The sequence below is a fragment of the Pan paniscus genome, chromosome 10 (genome assembly GCF_029289425.2).
Source record: "Pan paniscus chromosome 10, NHGRI_mPanPan1-v2.0_pri, whole genome shotgun sequence".
NCBI classification, from domain to species: Eukaryota; Metazoa; Chordata; class Mammalia; order Primates; family Hominidae; genus Pan; species Pan paniscus.
In genome coordinates, this window is record NC_073259.2 from 82316428 (window position 1) to 82340560 (window position 24133).

The window sequence follows — 24133 nt, forward strand, 5'->3', positions numbered from 1 at the left end:
ATCAGGTTACCGAGGTAGGGCAACAAGTTAAAACAATCTTTCTGTTCTATAGTTACTAGGAATGCCTAGGAACTTTAAGAAGAACATGTTTATATAATGACACTCAGTACAAGGTATGTAGCCCAGGAAACAACTGCCCAGATGTGTGTTATGATCCCTCTGAGCCTCCCATGTCCACAGTTTTTGAAATAAGATTAAGGACTGAAGACTGGTGGGGACTCATAAATGATACAAGTAAAGTATTAGCCAGAACAGAAGAAAAAGGGGTGCCCAAACGCATAATCTTGAAATTTGATGCCTGAGCTGTCATTAATAGCAATAAGTTAGGAAGGGGGGTTGGCTCTTTTAGTTGGGAAAAAGGCTATATGACTGAAAATAAGTACATTTGTCATGAATTAGGACTGTGTGGAAATGAATGTGGATACGGGTCTTGTGTCACTGGGCCACTTGGATAAAAAATGAAAAGGATCCAGTTCACCTTCAGAAAGGAAAAAATGGCCCTTCCTGTACTAAGGGATAATGTACCCCTTAGAGCTAGTAATAACCAATGCCCTTGATCCTCGCTGGAAAAAAGGGAAGCATGTAAACTTAGGAATCGACAGGGCTGGACTGGATCCTCGAGTAAATATCTTAGTTCCAGGAGAAGTTTACAAACGCTCTCCTGAGCCAGTGTTTCAAACTTTCTATGATGAACTAAATGTGCCATCACCAGAAATTCCAGGAAAAACAAGAAATTTGTTTTTGCAATTAGCCAAGCATGTGGCCCAGTCTCTCAATGTCACTTCATGTTATGTATGTGGAGGAACTGTAATGGGAGACCAATGGCCATGGGAAGCCCGAGAATTAGTACCTACAGACTCAGTTCCTGATGAATTCCCAGCTCAAAAGAATCACCCTGATAATTTCTAGGCCCTAAAAGCCTCAATTATTGGACAATATTGCATAGCTACAGAAGGAAAATAATTCACTAACCCCACAGGACGACTTAGTTTTCTGGGACAGAAACTGTATAATAGTACCACAAAAACAGTCACTTGGTGGAGTTCAAATCACACAGAGAGGAATCTATTTAATAAATTCCCAAGTTGCAAACCATATGGACCCACCCGGAGTCCCAACAGGACTGGACAGTCCCCACTGGATCATACTGGATATGTAGGCATAGAGCTTATGCCAAATTACCCGACCAGCGGGCAGGTAGTTGTGTTATTGGCACTATTAAACCATCTTTCTTCTTAATGCCCATAAAAACAGGCGAACTCCTGGGCTTCCCTGTCTATGCTTCCCGCGAAAAGAGAAGCATAGCTACAGGAAATTGGAAAGATGATGAATGGCCCCCTTAGAGAATCATACAATATTATGGGCCTGCTACTTGGGCACAAGATGGCTCGTGGGGGTACCGGACCCCCATTTACATGATCAACCGAATCATACGGTTACAAGCTGTCTTAGAAATAATCACTAATAAAACCAGCAAAGCCTTGACTATTCTGGCCCAGCAAGAAACTCAGATGAGAAATGCTATCTATCAAAATGGATTTGCTCTAGACTACTTGCTAGCAGCTGAAGGAGGGGTCTGTGGGAAATTTAACCTTACTAATTGCTGTCTACACATAGATGATCAAGGGCAAGTAGTTGAAGACATAGAGATATGACAAAACTGGCATATGTGTCCATGCAAGTGTGGCATGGATTTAATCCTGGGGCCCTGTTGGGAAAATGGTTCCCAGTGCTAGGAGGATTTAAAACTCTTATAATAGGAGTTACAATAGTAATAGGAACCTGCTTACTGCTCCCTTGTTTGCTACCTGTACTTCTTCAAATGATAAAAAGCTTCACTGCTACCTTAGTTTGTCAAAATGCTTCAGCACAAGTGTACTATATGAATCACTATTGATCTGTCTGGCAAGAAGACATGGGTAGCGAGAATGAAAGTGAGAACTCCCACTACTGAGTGAGATTCTCAAAGGAGGGGAATAAGGGAGGAGACCACTCCTCATATTGTCTTATGCCCTCCAAAGAAAGAAGAAATAAAAACTAAAAGGCAGAAATGAAATCCACAAGCAGAGAGCCCGGCGCCACACCCTGGGCCTGGTAGTTAAAGATCAATCCCTGACCTAATCGGTTATTTGATTAAGAAAAGCACTGTGAAGATCCCTGTCCTGTTCTGTTCCGTTCTGATTACCAGTGCATGTAGCCCCCAGTCACGTACTCCCTGCTTGCTCAATTGATCACAACCTTCTAACGCGGACCCCCTTAGAGTTGTGAGTCCTTAAGAGGGACAGGAATTGCTCACTCGGGGAGCTTGGTTGTTGGAGACTTGAGTGATGCTGAATTTCCTGGCCGAATAAAGCCCTTCCTTCTTTAACTCAGTGTCTGAGGGGTTTTGTCTGTGGCTTGTCCTGCTACAAAACAATAGAACAATGATACTGAAATGTTGTGTGTAATATCCTATATTTTAGTATCTTACGGTAAAGAAGTTTCTAATATTTGCTTTTTTAAAACAAATTTAAAAGGCACAAACTAGGGTAGAATATTTCTGATAACAAAACTACTACTTTTGTGGTTTTATGATATGCATTCTTTGACTTTCTTGGAAGTATCCTCTATACTTGTCCACTCTTTAAATAACCACAGAATTTTACCCTTACTGATGAATTGAAAATACATAGAAAATAAATTGGCATTTGTTTAGGATTCCCCCCAAACTCCATACCCTTAGAAGAAACTAGTGAGGAAAATAGTCTCAGTTAAAAAGAACTTGAATTTTACAGCAAATTTAATCTTGGAAATCTCCCTCCATACGAAGCAAGAGAACAAAGAAAAAATATTTACAATATAAGAATATCTATACATTTGAATACCTGGAGGACAAGATTGCCCTGATGTGGATAGGTCTGTAGAAGACCCTGAATTGGTTTCTAACTGTTCAGCAAGCTGCAATTGGTGGCCCCATTATTATTGTGAATATTCTTATGAAACCAACAGTAACTAGGTCACAGTATGCCAGTTGTGAGCCATCCTGTTTGCAGGGTTGTTTGAAAAAGAAAACTTTTATTGTTACTGTTTAGAAAAGGCACATTCTATTTGAGCCCTTTCAAACAGGGGTCCAAAGCAATTCAGCTATTTTTTAGGCCACAAAGCAATGAGTATAAGAAGGAAGAAAAGGCTTTTAAGGAAAAATAATGAATCCATATGCCACATAATGAAAGTTAGCTGCTCTTTCAATGGCATCTCTCTGTCATTTGCCAGTTTTAATCCCTTTTTCTATGTTGGCAAGAATAGAAGCAGGAACACAAGATGACAGTCTGGGTCAGTCATTATCGTGTTCATGCCAGGTACTCAGCCTGTTATCTGACTCTAAGATGACACAAAGCACCCTGAAAATGTTCCAAATATGGTTGGATTCCATCTTCCACACTTCTTTTGCATCTCTTAATGGTAGTGTGAAGTCTCAGTAGAAATAACAAGAAACATACCTTTTCTTAACATACATATCATCCAGATATTTAAAATCCATTAACTCTTTAAAATGATAGAATTTTAATGAAGACATTTACATTCAGCCTACTTGATTAGGTTTTCATATTTTTATGCATATTGGCAATGTATACTAAAATAAATGTATGTTTATTATTTTGGTGGTGACATTTTTCTGAATACCATTCACTATCCTCCAATTAATATTCATCTGGTTGTAGCACTTGGGAACTTCCAGTTTCACCTCTGATGGGTAAGGAGCTTGCAAGTCACTATTCCCATGCTTACAATAAGGAAAAAAGGCTGAACAAGCTGAAAATAAAAGGATGTTTTGAACCCATCAGATAATTGAGGCCACAGGGCAAACTACCATACTGAAATTTGAAATAGGTGAATTCAGAGAATCACAGCAGAGCTCTGCTTACTTGGAACAGAAGCCACTGCAGCCATAACCTAGTAGTAATATTCCAGTGGTGACTTTGACAGATTGTGGAAGCTGAGTGGAATAACAGTATGAGAGTGAGAACTCCTGGGTGATGCAGATTCAGGAGGGTCTCAAGACTTTTGTGAATTTCACCTCCAGGAACCCCACCAGTTCCTCAGTGGGGAACCCCTGAGATAACCCCACCAGTTATCTCAGTGAAAATACAGTAAAGATCCCTATGGCCACAGCAGAAGGGAAAAGTAACCATCCTAAAATCCTGTAGTCTTCTTCATAACAAAGGGCTCAGCTGATTGATCTGGAGGAAAAGTTAACTGTCCTATTCTAGTCCCTTCTAACCTGGCTGTTTTACACAAGTGAAGAAAAAGAGAGTTTAAAAAATATCTGTGAAGGGTTAAAGTCCAAGGACATGGTGCCTCTAAACAGAATAAAGTTAAAAAACTAAAACCTGAATTTCCTATATACACACCTTTAGAAAGTATATAGATTCACTCTTATGATCATGGAACTTCCATAGAAGAAATTGAGGAACAAATGGATGATTGGTTGGAAAACAGGAACTGAACACAGAAGAAAAAATGCACAGAAAAGGACCTCAGCCAACTGATAAGAAGTATGGTTAAGTTCCCAGGAGGGACTCCAGGTCGATGGGAAAAGATTGCCCACGAATTGGGTCGATCTGTGACACATACTTACCCAAGGGAGACTGATTCCGTGTCTGCAATAGATATTTTTTCCTTTTATCCTGGAAGTGGAAAACCTGACATTATGAAGTGGTGTTTTTTCTGTTTTTTGGGGTTTTTTTTTTTTGGCCAAGTATTAGTTCTGTTTTCATAATAACAAAGTTACCTTGGAAATAAATACATAATAAATCTAAACTTCTGTTGTACAAAAAAAAAGACTGATAAATAATAAAATTATAGAATGCTCCCCTTCCCACAACTTTACCTCCACAACATCAGTGGGGCCATAAACAATAGTGGAGTGCAGCTGAAACTGCTGAAAGACAAAGACTCAATTCAAGGAGTTCTTAGGAAACCCAAAAGAAAACAGGAAATATTAAAAATAAGGACAACTAGATCAATTGGAAGACTGCCAACTACAACCACAGTAAACATTAAACATAGCCCAATTCCTAGCAAGTTTAACATAAAAATTCACACTATGTGACTATTACATTTGGAGATTTCAACACACTCTTTCAGTAATTAACATATTCAACAGGTACAAAATCAAGTGTGGTGGTTAACACTGAGTGTCAACGTGATGGGATTGAAGGATACAAAGTATTGATCTTGGATGTGTTTCTAAGGTTGTTGCCAAAAGAGATTAATATTTGAGTCAGTGGGCTGGGGAAGGCAGATCCACCCTTAATCTGGTGGGCACAATCTAATCAGCTGCCAGTGAATATAAAGCAGGCAGAAAAACGTGAAAAAGAGAGCTGGGCCTAGCTCCCCAGCCTACATCTTTCTCCTGAGCTAGAACCTTCCTGTCCTTGAACACTGGACCCCAAGTTCTTCAGTTTTGAGACTTAGACTGGCTCTCCTTCCTCCTCAGCTTGCAGACAGCCTATTGTGGGACTTTGTAATCATGTAAGTCAATACATATGTGTGTGTGTGTGTGTGTGTGTGTATATATATATATATATATATATATATATATATATACACACTATTAGTTCTGTTTCTCTAAAAGAACCCTGACTAATAGCTTTTGGTACCAGGAGTGGTTCTAGAGGAAAAGAATATTAAGGATTGAGTTCTTTTGGGTTTGAGTTTCTAGAGTTGGTTGCTTAATATGATTAGACCCAAAATGCTAAGGACTCTACTTCTAATACTATGAAGAACACTGATAGTCCTTTGCATGAACTGTTTAGAGAGTTACACAAAATAAATGCATTTGACACCCCTGATTCACTGCTCATGAGAGGCATAGAGTTTAGTGACTCTATACATAATACTTTTGACCATATGTGGAGAAACAAGGAACATAATGAAGCTGGTTGGTTGCTCCTAAGTTCACCGGAAAAAGTGATGAAAGAAAATGAAGAACTCAGGGATTCTGTCTCCTGGCTTCAGAAGCAGATACTGAGCCTCAAAACTGCTAAGATTGCCCTGATTAAGAGTTTTATCTCCTGTAGAGAAAGAGCTGAAATTGTGGAAAAACAGACAAAAGCTCTCTATCATGCGAGTTGCTGATCTGCAACAAAAGATGAATGCACAGCCTCACCAGGTGTCTACTGTTAAAATGAGGGCATTGATTGGAAAAGAATGGGACCCTGCAACTTGTAATGGGGATGTGTGGGAGGACCCTGATGAAGGTGGGGACACTGAGTTTGTAAACTTTGATGAACCTTTTCTGCCAGAAGGAACATCTTCCTCATCCCCAGTAGTGGCAACATCCCCTCCCTGATGCATGCTGCCATCAGCCTCTCCACATTTGTCTGAGGAGATAAACCCTGTGCTGCCTAAGGCAACAGTGATGACTCCCCTGAGGCAGTTGTCAGGCAAGATAATGTTGATTCTCCTCAGAATCCATCCCCAACACCCCTGTTTGTTTCTAGACCTATAACTAGACTAAAATCTCAGAGGGCCCCTAGAGGTACGGTTGAGTGTGTGACCCAAGAGGAGGTGGAGTACACTAAAAAAAACTGTTTGAGTTCTCTAATTTATATAAAGAGCAATCTGGAGAACAGCCATGGGAATGGATATTAAAGGTATGGGATAATGGTGGAAGAAACAGAGTAGGATCAGGCTAAATTTATTGATTTGGGCCCACTAAGTAGGGATTCTGCATTTAATGTTGCAGCTTGGGAAGCTGAAAAGGGTTCTAATAGTTTATTTGCTTGGATAGCTGAAATGTGGATTAAATGATGGCCCAATGTGAGCAAGCTGGAAATGCCTGATCTCCCTTGGGTTAATGTAGAGGAAGGGATTCAAAGACTTAGGGAGATTGTGATGGTGGAGTGGATTAGTCGCTTTAAGCCTACTCATCCCAGCTTGGAGAATCTAGAAGATATAGCCTTGACCAATGTCTTGCAAAATAGATTTGTGAGGGCAGAACCTGCATCTTTGAAGAGCCCTGTAATTGCTCTTCTCTGTATGTCAGATCTAACGGTGGGAACCACAGTCACTCAACTACAACACTTAAATACAATGGGAGTAATTGGATCCCAAGATGGCAGGGACCAAGTGGCAGCATTCAACCATCAAAAGCAAGGTGGGTGTAGTTACAGTAATGAAAAGCAGAGGCAAAGCGACAATCAGAATAATCTGACTCGCATAGAGCTCTGGCATTGGCTAATTAATCAGAGTGTTCCTAGAAGTGAAATTGATAGGAAGCCTACAGCATTCCTACTTAAATTATACAAACAGAAAACTTCTAAGTGGAATGAGCAAAAGACTAATTTGCATTATAAAAACAGGGGATCACAGCCCCTCAATCGATTTCCAGACTTGAGCCAGTTTACAGACCCAGAATCCCTTGAATGAAGGGGAGGCCAGGTCCCCTCGAGGAAGGATTCCACTACATATGGACAATTTATGCAGTGAATCTTTCTCCCATTCTTCCCCAAGGAGACCTGTGGCCTTTTCCCAGGGTAACTGTGCAATGGAGAAAGGGAATTGATCAGACATTTTGGGGACTACTGGACACTGGCTCTGAGCTGACATTGATTCCAGGGGACCCAAAATGTCGTTGCAGTCCTCCAGTTAAAGTAGAGGCTCATGGATGTCAGGTAATTAATGGAGTTTTAGCTCAGATCCAACTTACAGTGGGTCTGGTGGGTCCGGTGGGTCCAGTGGGTCCCTGGACTCATTCTTTGGTCATTTTCCCAGTGACAGAATGCATAATTGGCATAGACATACTTAGCAGCTGACAGATCCCCCACATTGGCTCCCTGACTGGTAGGGTGAGGGCTATTATGCCTTCAGTGGCCTTGCCAGCTGAAGGCAAATTGCTTCTGGTGGGCCTTATGGACAGGAATGGTGCGAAAGGCCAATTGGGAGCCACTAGAGCTGCCTCAATCTAGAAAAATAGTAAATCGAAAACAATATTGCATCCCTGGAGGGATTCCAGAGATTAGTGCCACTATCAAAGACTTGAAAGATGCAGGGGTGGTGTTTCCCACCACATCCCCATTCAACTCTCCTATTTGGCCTGTGCAGAAGACAGATGGATCTTGGAGAATGACAGTGGATTATCATAAGCTTAACAAAGTGATGACTCCAGTTGCAGCTGCTGTACCAGATGTGGTTTCACTCCTTGAGCAAATTAACACATCTTCTGGTACCTGGTATGCAGCCATTTACTTGGCAAATGCCTTTTTCTTTATTCCTGTCCATAAGTCCCACCAGAAGCAATTTGCCTTCAGCTGGCAAGGCCACTGAAGGCACTGCAATATACCTTTACTGTGCTACCTCAGGGGTATGTGAACTCTCTGGCTTTGCGTCATAATCTTATTCAGAGAGACCTTGATCACTTTTTACTTCTGCAAGATACCACACTGGTCAATTACATTGATGATATTATGCTGATTGGATCCAGTGAGCAAGAAGTAGCAATGCATTAAACTTACTGGTGAGACGTTTGCTGGCCAGAGGATGGGAAATAAATCTAACTAAAATTCGGTATACTTCTATCAGTAAAATTTCTAGGGGTCCAGTGGTGTGGAGCCTATTAAGATATTCTTTCTAAGGTGAAGGATAAGTTGCTGCATTTGGCCCCTCCTACAACCAAGAAAGAGGCACAATGCCTAGTAGCCTATTTGGATTTTAGAGACAACACATTTCTCATTCAGGTGTGTTACTCTGGCCCATTTATCAAGTGACCTGAAAGGTTGCCAGTTTTGAGTGGGGTGCAGAATAGGAGAAAGCTCTGCAACAGGTTCAGGCTGCTGTGCAAGCTTCTCTGCCACTTGGGCCATGTGACTCAGCAGATCCAATGCTGCTTCTGGTGTCAGTGGCAGAAAGAGATGCTGTTTGGAGCCTTTGGAGGCTGTCATAGGTGAATCACAGCAGAGGCCCCTAGGATTTTGGGGCAAGGCCCTGTCATCTTCTGCAGATAACTACTCTCCTTTTCAGAGATAGCTCTTAGCCTGTTACTGGGCTTTTGTGGAAACTGAACATTTGATTATGGGTCATCAAATCACCATGCGACCCAAACTTCCTATTATGAACTGGGTGCTTTCTGACCCATCTATCCATGAATGACCCATGCACAACAGCATTCCATCATTAAATGGAAGTGATATATATGTGATGGGGCTTGAGCAGGTCCTGAAGGCACAAAAAGTTACCTGAGGAAGTGGTTCTAACACCCATAGTATCCAGTCCTGCCACCCTGCCTTCTCTCCCTCAGCCTGCACTGAAGGCCTCATGGGGATTTCTCTATGATCATGGGGAGCTGACAGAAGAAAAGAAGACTAGGGCTTAGTTCACAGATGGTTCTGCACGATACGCAGGCACTATCCAAAAGTGGACAGCTGCAGCACTACAGCCCCATTCTATGACATCCCTGCAGGACAGCGGTGAAGGGAAATCTTTCCAGTGGGCAGAACTTCAAGCCATGCACCTGGGTGTACACTTTTCATGGAAGGAGAAATGGCCAGATATGTGATTATATACTGATTCATGGGCTATAGCCAATGGTTTGGCTGAATGGTCAGAGATCTGGAAGAAGCATGATTGTAAAATTGGTGAGAAAGAAATTTGGGGAAGAGGTATGTGGATGGACTTCTCTGAGTAGTTGAAAACTGTGAAGTTATTTGTATCCCATGTGAGTGCTCACCAAGAGGTGATCTCAGCGGAGGAGCAGTTTAATAATCAACTGGATAGGATGACCAGTTCTGTGGACACCACTCAGTCTCTTTCCCCAGCCACGCCTGTCATTGCCCAATGGGCCGATGAACAAAGTGGCCATGGTAGCAGGGATAGAAGTTACACAGTAGCTCTGCAACATGGACTTCCACTCACCAAGGCTGACCTGGCTATGACCACTGCTGAGTGACCAATTTGCCAGCAGCACAGACCAACACTGAGTCCTCGATATGGCACCATTCCTCAGGGTGATCAGCCAGCTACCTGGTGGCATGTTGATTATATTGGACCTCTTCCATCATGAAAAGGGCAGAGGTTTGTACTCACTGGAATAGACACTTACTCCAGATATGAGTTTGCCTATCCTGCATGCAGTGCTTCTGCCAAGACTACCATCCGTGGACTCACAGAATGCCTTATCTATAGTATTCCACACAGCATAGAAATTCTGACCAAGGCACTCACTTTATGGCTAAAGAAGTGCAGCATTGGGCTCATCCTCATGGTATTCACTGGTTTTACCATGTTCCCCACCATCAGGAAGCAGCTGGATTGACAGAACAGTGAAATGGCCTTTTGAAGTCACAATTACAACTCCAACTAGGTGACAATACTTTGCAGGTTTAGACAAAGTTCTCCAGAAGGCTGTGTATGCTCTGAATCAGCGTCCAGCATATGGTACTGTTTCTCCCATAGCCAGGATTTACAGGTCCAGTAATCAAGGGGTGGAAGTGGAAGTGGCACCACTCACTATCACCCCTAGTGATCCACTAGCAAAATTTTTACTTCCTGTTCCTGTGACATTACATTCTGCTGGCCTAGAGGTCTTAGTTCCAGAGTGAGGAATGCTGCCACCAGGAGACACAACAATTATTCCATAAAACTGGAAGTTAAGATTGCCACCTGGACACTTTGGGCTCCTCCTACCTTTAAGTCAACAGGCTAAGAAGTGAGTTACAGTGTTGGCTGGGGTGACTGACCCCCGACTATCAAGATGAAATCAGTCTACTACTCCACAATGGAGGTAAGGAAGAGTATGCATGGAATACAAAGATCCATTAGGGTGTCTCTTAGTATTACCATGCCCTGTGATTAAGGTCAATGGGAAACTACAACAGCCCAATCCAGGCAGGACTACAAATGGCCCAGGCTCTTCAGGAATGAAGGTTTGGGTTACTCCACCAGGAAAAAAACCACAACCTGCTGAGGTGCTTGCTGAAGGCAAAGGGCATACAGAATGGGTAGTTGAAGAAGGTAGTCATCAATACCAGTTACAACCATGTGACCAGCTGCAGAAACAAGGACTGTAATTGTCATGAGTATTTCCTCCTTCTTTTGTTAAAGATATAGTTGTGCATGTATACACTTGTACTAAGATATTCATTTTATTTCCTTTTCCTTTATCATGTGACATAAGATTTATTGACTTCATATCAGCATTTAAGTATTTTTAACTTTATGTAATAGTATTTGGGTTGGGGATTGGTGTGTTTCAGGTTGTACGAAGGATAGGTATTATGTTAGGTATAATTATGACTTTATTATTGTCTTTATTTGAACATTATTTATGACCTCAGGAGATATGTATTTGTTCAAATTCACAAGAGATGGACTTGTGATGATTAATACTGAGTACCAACTTGATTGGATTGAAGGATACAAAGTGTTGATCCTGGGTGTGTCTGTGAGGGTGTTGCCAGAAGGTATTAACATTTGATTCAGTGGGCTGGGGAAGGCAGATCCACCCTTAATCTGGTGAGCATGATCTAATCAGCTGGCAGCAAATATAAAACAGGCAGAAAAACATGAAAAGGAGAGATGGGCTTAGCCTCTCCAGCCTACATCTTTCTCTCATGCTGGATGCTTCCTCCCCTCAAACATCAGACTCCAAGTTCCTCAGTTTTGGGACTGGAACTGGCTCTCTCTGCTCCTCAGCTTGCAGACAGCCTATTGTGGGACCTTGTGATCATGTAAGTTAATACTTAATAAACTCCTCTATATATATGTATGTAAGATATATACGATAACTAATAGGATATATATACATATATACATATATATCCTATTAGTTCTATCCAAGAGAACCCTAATACAACGATACTTTCAAACTGAACCGCACAATTAATCAGTAGATCTAATTGATGTTTGCAGAATACCTCATCCAACAACAGCAGCATATACATTTTTCTCAAGCTTATATGGAATATTAACCGAGATAAATACACTTGAACAAATGTAAAAAATAGAAATAAAAAGTATGTACCAGACCACACTAGAATTAAACTAGAAATTATAGGTGACTGGAAATAGCTGAAAAATTTAGAAATATTTGGAGATTAAACAATGTATTTCTAAATACAACATAATGCAAAGAAGATAGTGCCAGAGATATTAAAAAATATTTTGAAATAATATGAAAATGAAAATAAAACAACATTTGTGGGATGCCACAGAAACAGTGCTTAGAGGCAAATTAATAGCACTGAAAACATACAAAGGTCTAAGATAAATGACCCAAGTTTCCATCTTATGAAACTAAAGAAAGAAGACCTGTTTAAACAGAAGGGAAAAAGTAATAATTAGAGCAGAAATCAATGAAATAAAAAAATAAGAAATCAAGAGAGAAAATTAACAAATTGAACAGCTGGTTCTTTGAAAAGATCAATAAAATAGATAAACCTTTAGCCAGGTTAACTAAGAAAAAATAAATTGGATAAAAATTTCTAATACCAAAAATGAAGAAGGAATCATCGCTACTGATATTACAGACATTAAAATAGTAATAAATAATATTATGAACAACTTTAAGCTGTTCAAATGTTGCAGCCATGTTTGTAAATACTCACCTTGGCCAAGATTGATTGGTCTGGTATAAGCCAATACATAGAAAATATTTATTGAGCATTTATTGTATAATAATTTACCCTAGCTTCTGAGGATCCAACAGCAAGCAAAACACAAAAAAGTTCTATCCTACACTAAGCTTACATTTACTTATTGCCTAAGTAAATAATTTTAGAGGTAATGAGAATTCAGAATTTTTTTCCTTGCTTCTGCCTGTGATTCTTAATTCTGTGATTTAATCTTAAAAACAAAAAATACTAAATCAGTGAAATCATAGTTTTTGTTCAAAGATTTTTGACTTTCCATCACACTCCGAATACAAGTCCTTGCTGTTAAAGTGTCCCTATTTGCTGTAACCCTGCCTCCCCATATTTCCATGACTCTACTTTTGCCACCTTTCTACTTACTTACTCTGCTTTTGAGTTTCATGGATAGTCTTGTTGTTTAGTTTACCTGAAATACTCTTCAGTGAAATAGCTGCATGGCTTGTTTCCTCCCTCCTGTTACGTCTCTGCTCAAATACATCTTTATTGTTGAAATCTTTCATGACCACCCTGTACAAAATAACAGTCTTTCATTATTGTTCTTATCCTGCTTTAATTATCTTCATAGAAGTGGTCCCCAATGGATATAATATATAAACTATACTTTATCATCTATCTACACTCACACATGCCACTAGGAGATAAGCTGCATGAGAGCGAAATGTTTGTTCAGTTCATCGCCTCACCAACATTTGGAACAATGTCTGATACATAGAAGGTACTCAGTAGCAATTTATTAAATGAATAGATTCCCAATTTAAAAATATGTATATATTTTTCTATATTTGAAATTTTCAAACATATAATCATAAGAAACAATCTGGAGAATTATAAAACATTCATATTTCAATTTCAATATTCTTTCAGCTTTTCTATGCTACTAAAAGATGACAAGTACTTCTAGCATCTTTACATACAGATATTAAGGGGAGAAATGAATGGTTCTGAAGTACAAAGTGAGGAAAATATTGGGATTCAGGGGTAAGGAGTATCTGGAGAAACAGAAAAACATAGACAGGTAATCACAGTCTTAGAGACAGTCTAGAACTGAGCAAAGTGCCTGGAGGATGGAGGGTGCAAAGGCAGGTGGACAACAAAAAATGCGAAAAAGAAAGTGGCCAAATACATTTTACATTATACTTCAATGTAAAACTTCTCCACTGGTTGAGAACTTCAATGAAATATTCAACGAAGAGTGACTATAAAAAAACTCAAGAAAAGGGGGTCTATTTCACATCTGAGTTTCAAAACATAGAAAGAAGTTAGTGAACAGAGGCATGATTGAGACTGGTTGCTGAGGACCAATTGTGTTCTCACCAAATTTATATGTTGAGATCCTAACCCACAATGTAACAGTATGAGGAGGTAAGGCCTTGGGGAGGTGATTAGTTTGTGACGGTGGAGCCCTCATGAATGGGATTTGTGCCCTTTTTATAAAAAAGACCCCAGAGAATTCTTTCTCCTTTTCTACCATGTGAGGACACAGCCAGAAGATGGCTATCTATGAACCAGAAAGTGGGCCCTCACCAGATACCAAATCTTCCAGTGCCTTGATTGATCTTACACTTGCCAGTCTCCAGAGTTGCGAGAAAAAAGTTTGTTGTTTCTGTTACCCAGTGTATGGTATTTTCATTATAGCAGCCTGAACTAAGACACTGGGAATCATTGAAAGCAGAAACTTCAGACAGGACACTGGGTTTCAAAATATGGATCACTGTTATCAGTTCTGATTTGATGAGAAAAGGAGAACTATGAGAAACAAAATGGATATATTATAAAGTTTAAACCTTACATGATCTTGGGTGCTGGTTAGGCCTTCTATGTAAGTCTTCTTCCCCTATGTCAGATGATGGTCCTGAAGCTAGAAAGGAAAAATAGAAATAAAGTGAGAGGGAAGAAAGACAAAGTAGAGTATTTGAGAATGAGCTGAAACCCATGAGGATAAACTGAAATTTGTCCATCACATAAAGCTATATTAGTCTCTCATTGTCTCCAGCCTACAATTTTGTTTGTATGGGGGGCCTGCAGTATAGCTGAGGTATTTCTCTACAGAGTTTCATGTAAGTGTGGTCTAGGATCCAGGGAAACTGAAGAAAGAGATCAAATGGAAGCTGAAGGAGCTCTGGGTCTGGCTGCAGTCCCAAGGAGATCTGGCAGAATCTAAAGCTGTTGTGGGCTAGCTACTGCCTCTAGCCAATGACGTGAGCCAGTAGATCCACATTAAAATATGTGACTTGTAAGAGCATCTCACTCTAGTCTGATTTTCCAAGCATAAACAAGACTGCTGCTTAACTCCTTTCTTCCAAATCTTGTTAACGTATCTATTGTGGAAATCCGTAACTTAGAATCACGTAAGAAAGCAAATTGTGAAAATGTGGTTCCAAATTTGTGATTTTAACAAAATATAAATGCAGTCTGTAACTGATATGTATTGCTGTGTGAAAAGCACAGAGTAGTGTAAACAATAGTGTAAAACGACACCTTCATTTATGATTATCTTTCAAAGTTCTAGAGATTGGCCTTGGCTGGGTGGTTCTTGCTCCGGGTTTCTCATGTGGTTGCAGATAATGAGTAACATCATCCTAAGGAGTTCTCTCACATGTCTGATAGATAATGATGTCAGTCACCTGGATTCCATTTGCTGCTTTGGGCTGAAACACAATTCAGTTGCCTGGATTTCATCACAGCATCATGGTTGGTTTCCAGGGCAAGCATCTGAAAGCCAAACAGAAGCTGTTTCACCTTTTATGACATAACATTTGGAGTCATGCATTGTTACCTCTGTCACATTAATAAATGTATTAGTCAGGGTTCAGTTAGAGAAACAGGACTAGTAAGGAATGTATACCTTGAAAGGAATTCACTTATTTTGGAGGCTGGTTAGGCAAGTTTCACAACCATAAGGTACGCCATCAGCAGCAACAACTTGGAACTCTTGGATATGACTGAAGCTGCTGTCTATAGGCACACATTTTTCAGAAAATCCCTGTTCTGCTCCTAATCTGGAGATCACCAAATTCCACAGAATGGTTGCTATATGAAAATGACAGTCACTGCTTCAGTCACATCCACTTTGAAATCTAAGTTCATGCTGACAGCCTTTAACCAGCTCATTGATACACTGATACTACTACTCCAAGTTAATGAGCCACTCAAGATGAGAATAGAAGGAAAAAGTCAGGGCTTACAAATGAGTTTAGTCGGCTTATCCTATAGATAAGAGCCTTGATGTGGTAGCTCTTAGGCTGCATCACACTGATTTGGAAGGCTTAGAAAATGCCATGCCCATTTGCAGATCACTAGATAAATAGCTTGATGAGAAAGTCTTGCAACACTGATAGAATCAGATATATTACCCATGTGTTTTTGTTTTTGTTTGGTTTTGCCTAAACATCTGTCTGTCACACATGATTTTCCTCTTCTGTGCTCTCACAATAATTTAAAAACAATATTTATAAAGATAAATCTAATTTAAAAATTAAATAGATTCAAAACATTTAAATTAAGCAAAAATGCTGACTCTATGTGGAACAAATTAAATGGAGTCTCAATTGCTATATTACTGATATCTTTAAACTTTCTTCTCTTGCTTATTTAACATAAACAAATAAGAAACTGATATATTTAAGCTCTCTTTCACTGCTGATCACCAGCTTTAGAGTCTATTCTCAGAACTTTAGATCACAAATGGTGAGATCCATGACTATGTATAAAAACAAGCTGGAAGCAGTTTCAACCTTTGGCATTCTGAGAGTTTCTTCCAGAGAGTGCTTATCCCAGCAAAAGCTAGTGAAAATATACATCTAAATGCACAGTACCCTGTCATGTCTTTGACTTTACTGCTAAGACTTCAAAAACAACTTTTCAAACTTTTTTTTTCAGGGACTTCACTACTCATGAAAGAATCTTTCCTTTGTTAAAGAGAGATCCACTAATTTAGGAAATTAAGCCTAAGTTCAACTATTAATACTGCAAGTTCAACTATGCAGTATTATTAGTGACAACATAAGATGTTAAATCGCGTAGAATTCCACATTATAGTGTGAGTTTCAAGCCTCCATTGAATACTCAACTGACCAGGAAATAAGAGGAAATAGTTTATGTAAGAATTCATTGTAACATGAATGAGTAATTTCTGCTTTTAACTTACTGAAAATCTACTTGAAACACAAGGAATATATGTAAACTACTAACAGATTTATCAAGGGAGTCTATCATTGGCACAGTCTATTTTAAGGAAATTCAAGTTCACAAGGCATGAAAGACAAGTCTCACCGTTTCCTGCTAGTCAGACCACTTGCTACCATGAAAACATCATATTTTAAGAGTGACATATGTACACGTGAGTTGTTGGAAGTTTTCCTGGAATCATATGCTATGGAGAAAAAAAAAAATCACGATTCTAGTGTGCTACAGTCCTTTAAAAATTCTTAGAGAATACATGACAACTTTTTCTTCAATATATGAAGATTAGTCACAGAAAAAGGGGAGAAGACACTGTGAAAGTAAATCTGTAGCAGAAAAGTAAATATTACAGAAAAGATAGTTTTGTTCACTATAAGAAATAGCATAGCATTTGGAGATACACCTAATGTTAAATGACGAGTTACTGGGTGCAGCACACCAACATGGCACATGTATACATATGTAACTAACCTGCACGTTGTGCACATGTACCCTAAAACTTATAGTAAAAAAAAAAAAAAAGAAATAGCATTTAGACCTGTCCAATCGTGGATAAATTTCCACAGGAGGTATTGAAGCTCGTTATTTTTCTTTCTACTTCCAGTTTTTATTAATAGGGACAAACATTCACCATTTCAGCAACTCTGCATCCATTAGCAAGTAATTTTATAATGTCATTTGGCTTAATAAGAAATGCATTCACAAAGGTCCTTTTAAAAAACAAGCTATTTGTAAATCAAGGCACATCTCTAGTTATTTTCTTATGATTGGAAATATTAAAGCTGGATATCAATTGCTAGTTAACAACTAGAGGGGATTTTTGTGCTTGATGGAATGTTGACCTATATGTTCCTAGGTATTCTTTTGTAATGATAAGATTGTTAATAGCTTAATAAAGACCGCCAAAATAGAATTCAAAAGAGTTTGGCTTTACTGTTGCTTTTTCCTCATTTGATCATGGAAAATTATTTAGCCTCTCTCTTTTTCACGCTTAGAGCATTATTGTGCTATAAGTCAGCAAGATAAAAGATGGCATAATGCATGAAATAGTTTATGATAGTCTAGTATGCATGAAATATCATACTCTCTGGAGTTCTCTGATGTGGTGGATTTCAGGCGGAATTTGAAGAATGAGTAAGATTTAATTTTGAAGAGATTTCATTCTAAAAGGGGAGTAAAGACAAAGGCAGATTACTATGATTTGGAAATACTTTTTAAAAATTTCCAATGGGCTATTCCAGGCAAATGGAAGGTAGGATGAACCTACCCTATATGGCATCAGTCAGTAAACTAGAATCAGTGGATCAACTCTGGCCTGTTTTGGTAAATAAAAGGTTATTGGATCCCAGACTTGCTACTTCTTTACATATGTTTATAGCTGCTTTTCTGAGACAAACTGGAGAGTTTAGTACTTGTGACTCTCTAGAGACTGAGTGGCCAGCAAAATTCTAAAATATTTGCTATCTACCCCTTTAAGGAAAAGTTTGCTGACTCCTGCTTTAAGGAATCTTTGTGTGTCCTTAGAAAAGAAAAAGAGAAATACCTTGCCTGTGAGAAATTCCCAGAGGATTTTCTCTGCAGCAGCGATTCTTTGTTCTTTATTATTTTGGCAATAATTCATATGATAGATTTTAGAATATAAAAGACAATAATGGTTTAGTGGAAAAGCAGGAAGATCCCAGTATTTCACAGAAGCTAAATTTCTGTCTCAGCAACAAGAAGAAGGTTGATTTACAATTTATTTAAATGACAGTAATCATGATACTTGCAATATATGACATTTTGTGTAACTTCAAGTATTATTTCATCTTTAGTATTAAACAATAAACCTTGATATTGCTTAGGATTAGGAGAAGAGTTAACTACGTAAGTACTCATGCTATATACGTGGTAGAAGATATATTAGAAAGTCTTCATTCTTCTTCAGTACCTCATTTTTCCTTTATTCATCTACTCATTTATTTCCTCTTGCCCCAAAAGGCAATTCACTTCAAAAAGCTATATTACTGAAAAATATGATGGAAGACATAAGTCACATAAATTAGATAATTCAAAGATAAGGCTGTTTCTAGCTCACCACTAATTTTCCTTTGATTTGTGCTTTTTTCCTTTTTACATAGAAGTCTGCATGTGTTTTGCCATAAGTCAGCTTAACTTCACACCTGATGATTAGTTCCACGTGACTGGTGAAAAGTATTGCTATACATAAAACATACCTGGTTTCAGACCCTATCAGCCTGTAAGCACAATGATTATTTACTATATCAATGTGATTCTAAAATTGCTTTTTAAGACTTTTGTTATTTAGTGCTGACATAAAAATTTTTGAAGCAGTTGGGCTTTCATTGAAATTGCTTGAGAATCATGAGTAAATCTTTTCACAAAAATACTGAGAGCAAGTAGAGAAAACACTGGCTGTATTGCCTGGAGGTAAGAGTACAACACTATTTTTTTTTTTTCTCTCTCTCTCTCTCCGGTGCTTAGTTAAGAAGCTTTAAGGCTTTGCATGGTCCTTGGGTGGGACTTGGAATAAGTCAAACAGAAGCTTAATTCCTGCTTCTTTTTGACAATGATTTTCTCAAGCTCTGTACTTCAGTTTTCACATCTGCAAAATTAGGCTAAAAATTTCTCTCAAAAAGTTGCTATGTTTTAAGTTTAAGAAAACACATAGTAGGCACGCTGTCATATACACAAGCATTTTCTACATCAATGTTATAGACCCTATTTCTTACTGTTTAACAATATACTTAGATTAACATCTGTATATTTAATAAAACAAAATTTTAATTGAAGGGAAGAAAATTAGGCAAATTATTTACCATGACCAAATTTGTCCATAATTACAGTTTACTCATTTTGTAACTTACCCAAATATCATTCTTTTATGATATATAACACAAATTAGTAGATATCATTGTATTCTTTCTCTGATAATGTCTACTGCTGTAGAGAAAAGACTTCATTAAATATTGTCAAAATCCTGCTATTTTCACATAGTCCTTAATGCTTTTGAATCATGGGAAAGTGGTATTGATTATCATCTTACTTAGTGTCACATCTTCCAGAATTTTTATGGGAGTGGTGACAATTGCCACTGCCCACAAAGTGGCTATGAATGAAGATTAAACAGCTGCTTTGATTCTAGATTGTTATCACCCAAATTGAAATGTCATAACACATTGTATAGAGAAGGCAAGCAGCTTATTGAGGAGGAAATCTCCTAATATTGACATCCTACCTATTTATCTAAATCAATACTAAAGACAAAAATATCAAATCAATGTTAATCAAATGGAATGCAAGCTAACCCTGAGTATAAGGGGGAGGAAATGTTACTCAAAACATGTGACCAGCTAGTTTTTATATCCTTTTACTTTTCTTCTTTTAAAAATATATAAAAATAAAATAACTATAAAATTACACATACATGATTGTCTGCTTCAATGATGTAGTTACCATCTGTTTTTAGGAAGAAAGTTTCTTCTCCAGAAGCTGTACTATTGATGTACATTGTACAGTTGGGAGAAGCAATTCAAAGAACTAAGGAGGGAGTAAACTTCCAATAAGTTCCTTTGCAAGATATTTCAGGGATGCTAACAATGAACCCAACTGAGGATCTGTGGTTCTTCCTTCTGGGATTTTTTTTTTTTTTTTTGGAAGTTGCTGGGTTTCTTTTAAATACTCTTAAACAAAAGGGAAGGGTGTATAATTGGAAACAATGGCTCTGAACCAGATCACAATATCTGGTCTCGTGTGTGTGTGTGTGTGTGTGTGTGTGTAGAGATAGAGACAGGATCTTGCTATGTTGCTCAAGCTAGTCTCGAACTCTGGGCCTCAAGCAATCCTCCCACCTCAGCCTCCCAAATTGCTGGAATTACAGGTGTGAGCTACCACACCTGGCCCTCAATCTGGACTTTAGCCAACTGAGTGATCAGTTACTTGTTGTAAGAGATCTCCATTCTAGTGTTTTTGAAGATGACAGAAACCACTCAATGTAATAAGAAATTTAAAGGAAAATGCCATGTGTGGTTACTTCTGAAAATTCACACACTTTAGAGTTTTGTTATACGCAAGGTAGTAGAAATCATACTATAAAAGTGTCAAGTTTAAAGAGTTTGTATGTTCTATGTCAAAAATTGTTTTCTATCCCATCCTCCAAAACTGTATCTTGTAGACATAGATGTGAGAATTTAGTTTAGTAGATGTTCATCACTGTTATAAGTGACCCCAATTTACAGAATTTATCTTCTGTTTTCTGTTGTCACATCAACCAGTCTAATATAATTAGACACATGAAGTAAATGTATTTTGTAGGTTTAAAATATGCCATCTGCTTGACAGTTATACATATTGCAACCACCATTTAGTGCCAGCATTATAAAAAAATTATATATATATTTTTTGGGGGGAAACAGAACTACTTTGTTGCCCAGGCTGGAGTGCAGTGGTGCAATCTCAGCTCACTGCAACCTCCACCTCCTGGGTTTAAACAGTTCTCGTGCCTCAGCCTCCCAATTAGCTGAGATTACAGGCACGCACCACCACGCCCGGCTAATTTTTGTATTTTTAGTAGAGACAGGGTTTCACCATGTCGGCCAGGCTGGTCTAGAACTCCTGACCTCAAGAAATCCACCCGCCTCAGCCTCACAAAGCGCTGGGATTACAGGCATGAGCCACCGCGCCAGGCCATAAATAAATATTATCACAAGAAATTAAATCAAAGTAATCTCACTTTTAATTGGCAAAAATTAAAAAAAAACTCAAATTACGTGGTCTTAAGGAAAAAGAGTTTAAGCTTTACAATATATTGACAACATAGTAACATTAAAAATTAAAAGCAAATATTATTTTATAGATTAAAAAAATCACCCAGGTAGATCCTGCGCCTGGCCAGCCCCGCCCGGCCTTCCCTCTGGCCCACCTGACGGCCTTGCGTCTCTCCTCCTCCCCACCTTGTGGCCGGCAGCTCCCCTCCAGCTTTGGCTCCGTGGACTGGCTCTCCCAGAGCAGCTGCTCAGAGCCGACTCACACCTCCAGGCCTGCCAGGTCTCCCAGGGGAGCCTCCCTGGCCTGTGTCAGATATCCGGCACCCGGGAGCCCCCTCAGGCCGTCAGCATCAAGGAGTCTAGGTCCTCAAATCGGCCTGCGCCGGAGAGGACCGTGGTTGGGTTGAGTAAGGGGCCAAACCCCTGGCGGGCCCCCAGTGTCCGCACAGCCTTCACCACTGAGTAGTTCCGCGCCTTGGAGACCGTCTTCCGGTACCACCAGTACTTGGGCTCTCAAGAGCGGAAGAGGCTGGCCAGGAAGATGCAGCTCTGGGAGGTCCAGATAAAAACCTGGTTTCAAAATCCCCGGATGAAACACAAACGGCAAATGCAGGACTCCCAGCTGAATAGTCCCTTCTCTGAGTCACTCCATGCGTCCCTGGCTTTCCATTCCCTGTCTTCTGGCCTTCCCAATGGCCTGCAGCTGCTGTGCTCTCGGGCACCCCTGCCCAGGCCCCAGGCTCTGATGCTGCCCCCTGGCTCCTTCTGGGGTCTCTGCCGAGTGGGACAAGAAGCCCTGGCCTCTGCATGGGCTTCCTGCTGTGGGCAGCCTCTGGCGTACCATCCCCCAAGCCCAGGAAGTGGCGTGCATCCGCTAGGACCAGCCCTATCTACGGGGCTCTGAGGCCTGTGTGCTCTGCTGGAGACAAGGGATGCATTTTGAGTAAGCGCCTCTGACTCCATGCCTCCCACACACGCGGCCTTGTGCAGATCGCACCTGGCACCTACCTGGAGGACTCAGCTGTTCTGTTTACATCGTGGGGGCACCTCTCACCCTGACCCACACAAAGGTTCTGGAGATTTCTGGAGAATGTATTTATTAAAGCTACCTCTTTACTGAAAGTTACCAAAAGGGTCGGTTTACGAAGTAAATGAAGGGTCAGTGAACAGAGTCAGACGCAGAAGTGGGTTTGTTATTGGTAGGGCTTTCAGCATATGATAAAAGGATAATTTGTTTTTTTAAAAGTGTTGGAAAAACTGGTTTTCCATTTGGAAAAAGTAAAGGTTGTAAGCTTTGTGTGTAAAAAAAAACCATGAAGGATTGGAAGGAAATACAGGTGTCGTGTTTATAACTTTGTGGTTCGAGTTCCTTTTAACAAGGACTCCGAAGCTGGAAAGCAGGAGGGACAAGGGTGAAAATTAAGGCGGGGTGCTGGGGCCCTGCAGTGTGCTCTAGGTCGTGCGTGAGCTGGGACTGTGCCCGCAGCCTGCTGGGGGCTGCTCTTCTCCAGCCAGGGAAAGCAGAAAGCAGGGCAGCTGGAACCTGCTGCTGTGCCTGGACCAAAGCCTCCAGCATGTGCTTACCTATCCCCCTCCTCGCAGCAGCCTCAGGACAAAACAGAATGACTCAAGGACAGCACTTCCTGCAGAAAGTCAGGAAGTGCCCATTATGGGAGGCATGGAAGGCCCCCCAGGGTAGTACTCTCCCTCATTGATGGACCATTCTTGGTGCAGACTCCTCACTGCACACACCGAAGCTGAGACAAGCGCGCATCCGTCCACGTCGCCCCAGGAGGTAGGCAGCGCGAGGCGCCCAGACAGACGGGTTCAGCCTGCAAGACTGTGAGGCGACTTGTGAAACCGACCCAAGCATTCCAACAGGAACAAAAGTGTGGTCCTGTGGCCACGTCCACAGCAAGTTCCACTTTCCCCTTGCTCATTTCTGCATTGTTGGAGGTGTTTACAACCAGCATGTGCTTTTATAACACAACCTCAGGTAAGAGTGGAAGAGCTGCCGTGCGTCCTGGAGAGTGATAATGTGACGGAAGCCTGGGCGAAGCCCTCGGAGAGCAGTGGCTGGACAGGGGCTCCTGGGTGCGGCTTGGACAGCACTGATTTGTGGGTGTGGAAGGGGCCACGTTGTCCATGATAAAAGTAAAAATGCGCCGCCAAAAAAAAAAAATCACCCAGCACTTTGGGATGCCCAGATGGGTGGATCACTTGAGGCAAGGAGTTCAATTCCAGCCTGGCCAACATGGTGAAACCCCGTCTCTACTGAAAATACAAAAATTAACCAGGCATGGTAGCCTGGGCCTGTAGTCCCAGCTACTCAGGAGCCTGAAGCACGAGAATCGCTTGAACCCGGGAGGTGGAGGTTGCAGTGAGCAGAGATGGCGCCACCGCACTCCAGCCTAGGTGACAGAGCAAGACTGTCAAAATTTAAATATATATATATATTTATATTACATATATATTTAAATATATATATTTATATTACATATATATTTAAAAATATATATATTTATATTACATATATATTTAAATATATATTTATAT

At 40.1% G+C, this 24133-nt stretch overlaps 1 pseudogene; it reads left to right on the forward strand.

The window, feature by feature from the left end:
• Window positions 1–1415: 1415 nt before the first annotated feature.
• LOC100968251 (homeobox protein VENTX-like) lies at window positions 1416–22520 on the forward strand (annotated as a pseudogene).
• The last annotated feature ends 1613 nt before the right edge of the window (window positions 22521–24133 follow it).